The 8,068-nt window shown below is 32.7% G+C and overlaps 1 long non-coding RNA gene across 1 annotated transcript; it reads right to left on the minus strand.

Moving 5' to 3' along the window:
• Positions 1–3,362: 3,362 nt before the first annotated feature.
• LOC136796491 (uncharacterized) lies at positions 3,363–7,661 on the minus strand. Its single transcript, XR_010844201.1, has 3 exons — positions 7,506–7,661; positions 3,523–3,665; positions 3,363–3,439 (listed from the first exon to the last, which is right to left on the minus strand). It is a non-coding gene; the product is annotated as an uncharacterized lncRNA (long non-coding RNA).
• Between the last annotated feature and the right edge of the window lie 407 nt (positions 7,662–8,068).

The following is an 8,068-nucleotide window of genomic DNA, read 5'->3' on the forward strand; positions in this document are numbered from 1 at the left end:
CTGTTATCAATATTATTAAATCAAATAACGAATTTCATAGTTGAAGTTATTAAATCATAAGAGGTCGCCAAAATCCCACTACTTATAAAATTACTATGCTAGGAAAATGTAACGCAAGACAACAGCGCCCGCGTTCTAGTGTTGGCCACCAGAGGGAAAGTAACATGATTAGAGACAGAATTTTCGTGCAATTACATATTTTTTTCCACATGCTTCAGATTCCGCCAAACCTCGGGAGAAACTCAAATCATGAAAAAGCCATACATATAATACTAATTTTATATTGCATAAAATTGCACGTCAATGGCGAACATAATTATAATAATATCTTGTAAAAATTTGAACCGTTTCCTTACATGACTTTTTTATTTATAACCTGTACAATACACGATAAATATTGTTGTTTCCAAAAGGTTCTTTAGAATTATTGTATACTATAGTTTTAAATTGATACCTAAATACGGGGACGGCAAAATATTCCTCTGCCCTAGGTAACTGATGTCCATCCTACGCCACTGTTGCACGTCTTAGGGTTTCTCCATAAATTTGCACGTTTTTTCTGGGAGTTTTTTCTTCACGAAATTGCTTGTTTTTGGACTAAATTTTAAATTTTTTTGCATGATATTTAATGTTTCAACTAAATTACTCATATTTTGCGCACACATATTTTTTATATTATATTAAACACCAGTTTAGGTATGGCAAAAGTTAATAATTTTATAATTTTGTTTTCCACAATACATTTCTAGTTTAGAATTGCCAAATTTGAGTTAAAGTAATGCATTGATTAGTAGTCAGGCACCTCAGACATCTAAACCTAAGCCCCTGACCTCTCATCCTCAGCCTCAACCTCCACGTGATCAAAATCCTCCCCATCATCTACTCTTACGGGTAAAATTGCCGCCACCACATCCAATCCCAGTTCCATCTCGTCCAGCTGCTCCAACTAACTACAATAATAACTAAATACAAAACAAGGCATTGCCGAAGCTATTTAAAAACTCACATCATCAATTAGAACAAGTATAACTGACAACACACCGGCTAATAGAACCAATATCAATAAACAAAATAACCTGCCACGGCATATTCGTATCTTATGAAGGGAAAAACGCAGAGCATGATCGAAGTGGCATAGGACTAAAATCCAACTGACAAAGCGCCACATATTGACTAACAAACTAAAAGTAGAAATCAGAAAATATAAAATTCAAAATTTAATTAGCTTTACTGAAAATCTTACAACTACTGACAAATCATTATGGAGGGCGACCAAAAAACTATTGAATTTCAAAGACTTTAACCACCAACTTCGAACCCCATACCTGGACCAGAACTGATGAAGAAAAATCACAAACATTCGGACAACACCTTTCTAAAACCTTTATTCCACATCCTGATATCCTTAACCCAATTTACCTTGAATGTATTAAAGCAGAACTAAATATTCCGCTCCAAATGACCCTCCCACCTAAAGCATTTCATCCTTCAGAGATATCTAGTATCATTCAAAGATTACCTACCCGCAAAGCTCCTGGACACGACCTAATAACATCCCACATCCTAAAACTTCTTCCTCGGAAAGCCATCCTATTCCTTACCTACATATATAACGCCGTACTCCGTTCCACATATTTTCCTGGCCCATGAAAATTATCAATAATTAAAACAATACCTAAACCCCAAAAGCCGCCAGAATACCTTACCGTCCAATCTCTCTATTATCGTTCATGGGTAAAATCCTCGAAAAACGCATTTTAAAACGCCTATACCCCATCCTAGATTCCGATCATATGTTCCGATCATAGTTTGGATTCCGAACATCTCACTCCATTATCCAGCAATGTCATCGTGTGTTGGACGTACGTAGAACACGCTTTTGATCGAGTCTGGCACCCGGGACTGCTTTACAAACTCCGTAGATTCCTACCTTCTACATACTTTCTCATCATCCGTTCCTTTCTCATCGATAGATTATTCCAAGTAAACCACAATGGTTCCTATTCATCCCTATTTTCTCAGTACGCTGGTGTTCCTCAAGGTCCTCGGTTCCATCCACTACACCATCTATACAGCTGACATCCCAACGATACCTAACACTATCCTCACCACGTATGCAGATGACATATGTGTGCTCGCTATTAATAATAACCCTTTGATTGCATCCCAATCTCTCCAATCCCATATCACAGCCCTCGAAGAATGGTGTCGTAATTGGAGGACTAAAATAAATCCCAACAAATCCCATCAAATCACCTTTACCCTTCGTCGTAAACCTACCGACTGCCCCACAGTCTCCTTTAATAACGTTTATCTTACCCCTGTCGAACAGATCCGCTACCTTGGACTACATCTGGATAAATGACAAACCTGGAATCCTCACACAAGACTGAAAAGACAGGAAAATGCACGTCGATTTCGAGTATTACAGCACTTACTGGACAAATGGTCTAAACGTCCAATCCATTACGGAAGACTCATCTACATGACTATATCAAGGCCTATCTAGACAAACGGAGTTGAGTTTTGGGGCTCCGCTAAATATTTACCATTTGTCCAGTATGTGCTGTAATACAATCCTCCGAGACGTCTGAAAAGAAGATGGCCACGAGACCTCCTAATGTAAAACGTCATTAGAGCGCTACCAATGGCTAGTTTCTCAACACGCCTGTAACACTCCAATTAACTGAGATCAAATTTAATCAATGTATTATAATGTACAGTTGTAAATATCAATAAATAAAAACATATTATTATAGGTTATTACCTACGTATATTTTAAATATACAAAATTAAACAAAAAATCAATTGGTCTGATCAATATGAATATAGCCATAAATTTTTAATCATACTCTTAAAAGATTTTTTTTTTTTTTTATTAATTCTTAGTTTTTCGGTTTATAGTATATTTGTTTGAATACTTCAGTACAGCCCAGGTTCCATAGTGACGGTTGTTGTAGTCCCTACCATTGTGTAGACTTTAACATTTGCTGTCTTGGCAGTACTGTTGTACTACCAAAATTTGCTTGACAGTCGGTAGTATCATCACCTATCTGGGCATGCCAGATAACTGTCACATGTAAGACCATTTGACAATGAGCTTATCATACCCCTAACAGTAATCGTACAATATAAGTTATGCACTTGTGCGTTTCCTGCTTGTTAGAATCTATTTGAGACAGTTGTTCATCGTATTTATTAATTAGTCTTTATTCATTCAACAAGTTGAACTGTTATTATATTTTGTATTTTGTAAAAAATGGTCATTATATGGGAATTAGACCATATCTTGTATCGAGCTGTTTTAAATGATTTTAAGGGGATTAACAGGTATTTAAAAGTCCTAAACAAATATTATTAATAAGAAACAATTTTATTGAACATTTTCTTTTCTATTCATAAAAAGTCTCTAGTCCTCTCACTTTTTTTTCTGATCCCTCTAAAACAGAAGATAATACACGAATTAATAAATTGCATTACATAAGTGAAACATTAATCAAATTAAATAAAACCTTTTTCTACCGTTTGTACTTGAAGGTATCCAGTGAAATACTTATCGGAGGTTTTGATGTGTCCATTTGCGCTCTCACTCAGTCTCCCCTTTCTGTAAATAGTGACCTCTTGGAGCCCTGTTTCGGGTTTCCCATGGTTCGGAGTTCCCAAGCCTGAATGTAAGTATTATATATATTTGTGATATATGTAATTATTTTATATCTACTTTAGTTTATTTTTTCTTGTTAATAAATTATTCTGTTATCATTTAATTAGCATTTATTATAATATAAATTTGATACTTTCTTTAATGGTATAATATCTGTAATTTATTTATTTATATTTTGTTATTATTATTTTAATCATTTGTTTTCATTCTTTATTTATTTCAGTCTGTATATTTGGCATGAATGAATATTTAGATCGCTCATGCTTATAAGTCTTGATTGTGGCAGAATGTGTTATTGTTCTTCATTAAAACTATTTAGAAATCCATAAAAACAAATAAAATATTTTTTATCTTAACCTAACGTCATATAATATCTAAGAAAAGGCTGGAGTTAGAGATGTGATTACGACGAGCGCTAAGCGATTCATCTTTATTAGATTGTAGAATACGGTCAATGAATGGATGGCGTGACCTCAGCTTACTCATTCCCGTCCCCAGAAACAGAGGATCCCATTCCCAGAACCCTCATTGACTAAAACCTAAAACAAAATACAGGCACTCTTGGGACCCTTCTAGGGAACCGGGACTAACTCTCTATTCAATCCAGCTTCTTAAGAAGAGGTCATTTATTAACTTAACATAAACGCTTATATATTACATTTCCTACTACAGCTCGTTTAATCCTAAAACTTTGAAATATAACAGAACATTCGTTAAATACAGTACACGTAACCGCTAGTTTCGGATGTTGTTTTTTAATAGTTGGGTCTGTAATGACAAGATCCCGGAATTCTGTGCAGGGTTATTTCATGCCAAATCTACACACTTTTAAACTTTACCATCTCCGATCTTTAAATTTCGCATAGATGTTTTATAGGTAGATTTGGAAAACTATGAAATTTCATTGAGATGTGTCGACTCGTTTTTGAATTAAAGAGCAGTTAACTTCTCTTAAATGTGTCAAAAAGCAGAGAACAACATCTTTTGGAATTGCTGCAGAAGCTTCCCTAATTTAGCTAAAGATATGCGACAGGTGTCATTTTACAGTATAATTCATACACATTTATATGACGATTATATTGTTGCATCTATGTACGTTAACATAAGTTAACATATCTCAAAACCCAATTTAAAATTTTTATTTTCTGTGAAATTAAATATTTGAAAATTTATTCCTTGAATAGGTTGTGTTAATGTGAATCACATGGCAATGTATAAATGTGGAAGGGAAATGGCTTCAATGTTAAAAAAAATTAAAAACTACTGATCCTCTCTCATAAATTAATCTATTCATTTATATTAATTAGTGCAGCAATGTTTATAACAAAGTTTTCTTTAAAATAAATATAAGTAAAACGTAAATAATAATTCAGTTAATAAGTTTCTGATTCCACTAAACAATTTTCAATGTAGTTTTAGGAATGAACGCAAGGTATTAGTGGATTTTTTGATAGATAATGCTTAAGCATTATATTGAAAATATTTTAACGGGATCAGAAGCTTGCGAGAATAAACGAATCTCCAGACATATTAACTGAATGATTATTCACGTCTTGCTTATGTTTATTCTTAATAAAACTTAGATATAAACATTACTGCAATAATTAATATGAATGAATAGATTAATTTACGAGAGAGGAGCAGTAGTTTTTAATATTGAAGCCATTTCTGTCCCACATTTATACTTTGCCATGTGATTTGCAACAACACAACCTATTTATGGAATTTGAAGTTTTTTTTAATATTTACTTTCTGAGAAAATAAAAGTAATTTGAATTGGGTTTTGAGATATGTTAACTTATATTAACCTATATAGTGTTCTGTGTCTTATGAGTAGGAATGTACTATACTGTAGAACGACAACTGTCCCATATCTAGCTAAATTAAGGAATTAGGGAAGCTTCTCGAGCAACTCCAAAACTTGTTGTTTTCCGGTTTTTGGCCTATTTCTGAAGACTTAAAAGCTCAGTAATTTAAAAACGAGTTGACATATCTCAATAAAATTTCTCAGTTTTCCAAGTCAGCAGTAAAAACCCGCATAATATACCATTTAAAACAGCAATGTACAGTAAAAAAACATAAAATATTCAAATATCCAATTAGGCTGCTAAAATATTCAAATATACAACCTAAATGCCAAAAAAAAAAGAGGGATTACAATTAACCGAAAATTACTTTAAACATTGTACAATATGAAACACACTTTAAAAATTAAAATATCATCATGAGATACTTATTAGAAAAAAAAAAAAAAAGAGTTGAAAATATTACATGTGAACATAAAAACGTTGTGTGAGACACTTATAAAAACTTAAATACAGGAGTAATATAAATTTGCAATTATTCATAAAAGAAAATTAGAAATAATTATTTTTAAATACTAATTAATAATAATAAAGAAAACAAATAAAATGCAAATGGATGTGTCAATGACATCTTCATTACGAAGGACAAATTTAGATTATCAGTTGCATTTTTAAATCTGTTTATATAGAACCAAATCTTATATTTTTAAAAATATTTTAATAATTATGAAATAATTTGAAACTAATTTATTTAACATATCATTAAACCTAATTAAATTATTAACTAAGCAAATAACAGTTTTATATTGATGGTAAAAAATTCATACAGAGCAGTCAAAGTTTTAAAACGATTAAATCACTTCTATTAAAAATTGTATTAATATTTTCCAGGATTGTTTCGAATTTTTCACTTAAGCCTTTTCCAATTTGTTTCAAGTTTCTCCTACTGGACCAAGCTTTTTAGTATTAGCTATTGATATACAAATTTATCGAATAATAACAAACTTTTGTCTAACAGCAAACTCGCTTCTTGAAATTGTTTAAGTTTAGTTAACTTAAATATAAGATGGGAGGAAATGAAATTGAGACTGTTGCTTGGCATCTTACTCTTCAATATCTCATACTCCTCCGCGCTCTAGATCTTATCTTCACCTATTTCAAATTCAAGATTTCAACCCAATCGGCTTTGAAAAAAATGTAAGCAAAACACTGAAATGGATGTGAGTTGTTTATAAGAAGAGATGGTAAGCTGGGAAATGAAACAATCTATATTACAATAAGTCAATTATTGAAGGTAGCAAGCGTTATTTCTTCGATTTGTTAATTATTTAATTTTTTTTTTTTTGTTATTTTTATTTATAATTCTTTTCATTTCATTGAAATGATCCAAATAAGCTATCGTAGCCATTTATCGTGACATATGCACAATAACATTTAGCTAATAGCACCTGAGCAGCCTGATTCGTTAGTATATTTGATCACATGTTTATTAAAGACATGCTGACAAATAAAAACAATTGCATACCAATTCAGTCCTTGGTAATGATTCTCAGGCATCATGAGCTCTGATTATTTAAATAAACAACGTTTTGTTCTTGAATAATGATGAGCAGGATTTATCTGAGGATTGTTGATCTCCATTAACCTTGTGTGTTAACATGAGCCAAAGTATTATGCTTTTATCCCGAATTTAATTATGCAAATAAAATTATAACAAAAGCGATTCTGGTGCCAAGTAAGATATAACCAAATTGCCTAGGTGTTATTTGATAATAAGCGAGATTAAATGTAAACTCATCCAAAGTATGCCCTAAGTTTTTTTTTTTGCACGAATCTCATGATCATGTATTTCTCAAACTTTTTTTTTTAAATTACAGAAATCAAAACGTCAAAAATAAAGAATCAAAAAATAAAATAACAGTATATTGGGGTGACAGTAGCAGCGTGGTGACGCGCCTGTCTGCCAACCTATAGATTGCGATTACGAGCCCGGCCCTACCTGGGATATTTTTTCAAGCAAAAAATTATGCAATACTCACTCACAATCTCCCCCGGCCATTTGTGAGGCCCGTTAGCCAATGTGTGGCACTCACAAAAATAGGCGTGGAAGTGACGGACCCACGAGATAACTTGCACAAAAATCAGTGAAGACTAAGATGACTTTATTCTAATATATTTACAAGAAATATATGTTACTGTTACTCAGTCTCTATCTTCTAACTTATATCCTACTTAGCTATCTAGTCTAGAAAATATATATGTACTCTGGAGAAGAGGGGATAGAAAGAATAATGAAATAGGAGAAGGGGTTTTGACCAATCGGATAATTTTAGGAGACTAAGTGGGGGAGGAAGAGAGCCTATGAGATTTAAAAGTAAAGTATCTGGAAGGGGGGAAAAGGCGTGGCGAAAAGTTGGGAGGTCTGATTTCTAAGAAAGGGACCATGACCTAAGACGTTTGTGCACTGACTTACATATGTTAACCATAAAATAGTTTGACTGATGCAAGTCCATTGTTAGAAGACAGCATGTACCTGCTCGAGTACCAGGCCATTACTTTTTGATATAGGATTCTAAGGATTTGAAAGGCCTGTTAGAATGGT

This window comes from Halyomorpha halys, unplaced genomic scaffold, assembly GCF_000696795.3.
Source record: "Halyomorpha halys isolate HHAL.00 unplaced genomic scaffold, Hhal_1.1 Scaffold237.1, whole genome shotgun sequence".
NCBI lineage: Eukaryota > Metazoa > Arthropoda > Insecta > Hemiptera > Pentatomidae > Halyomorpha > Halyomorpha halys.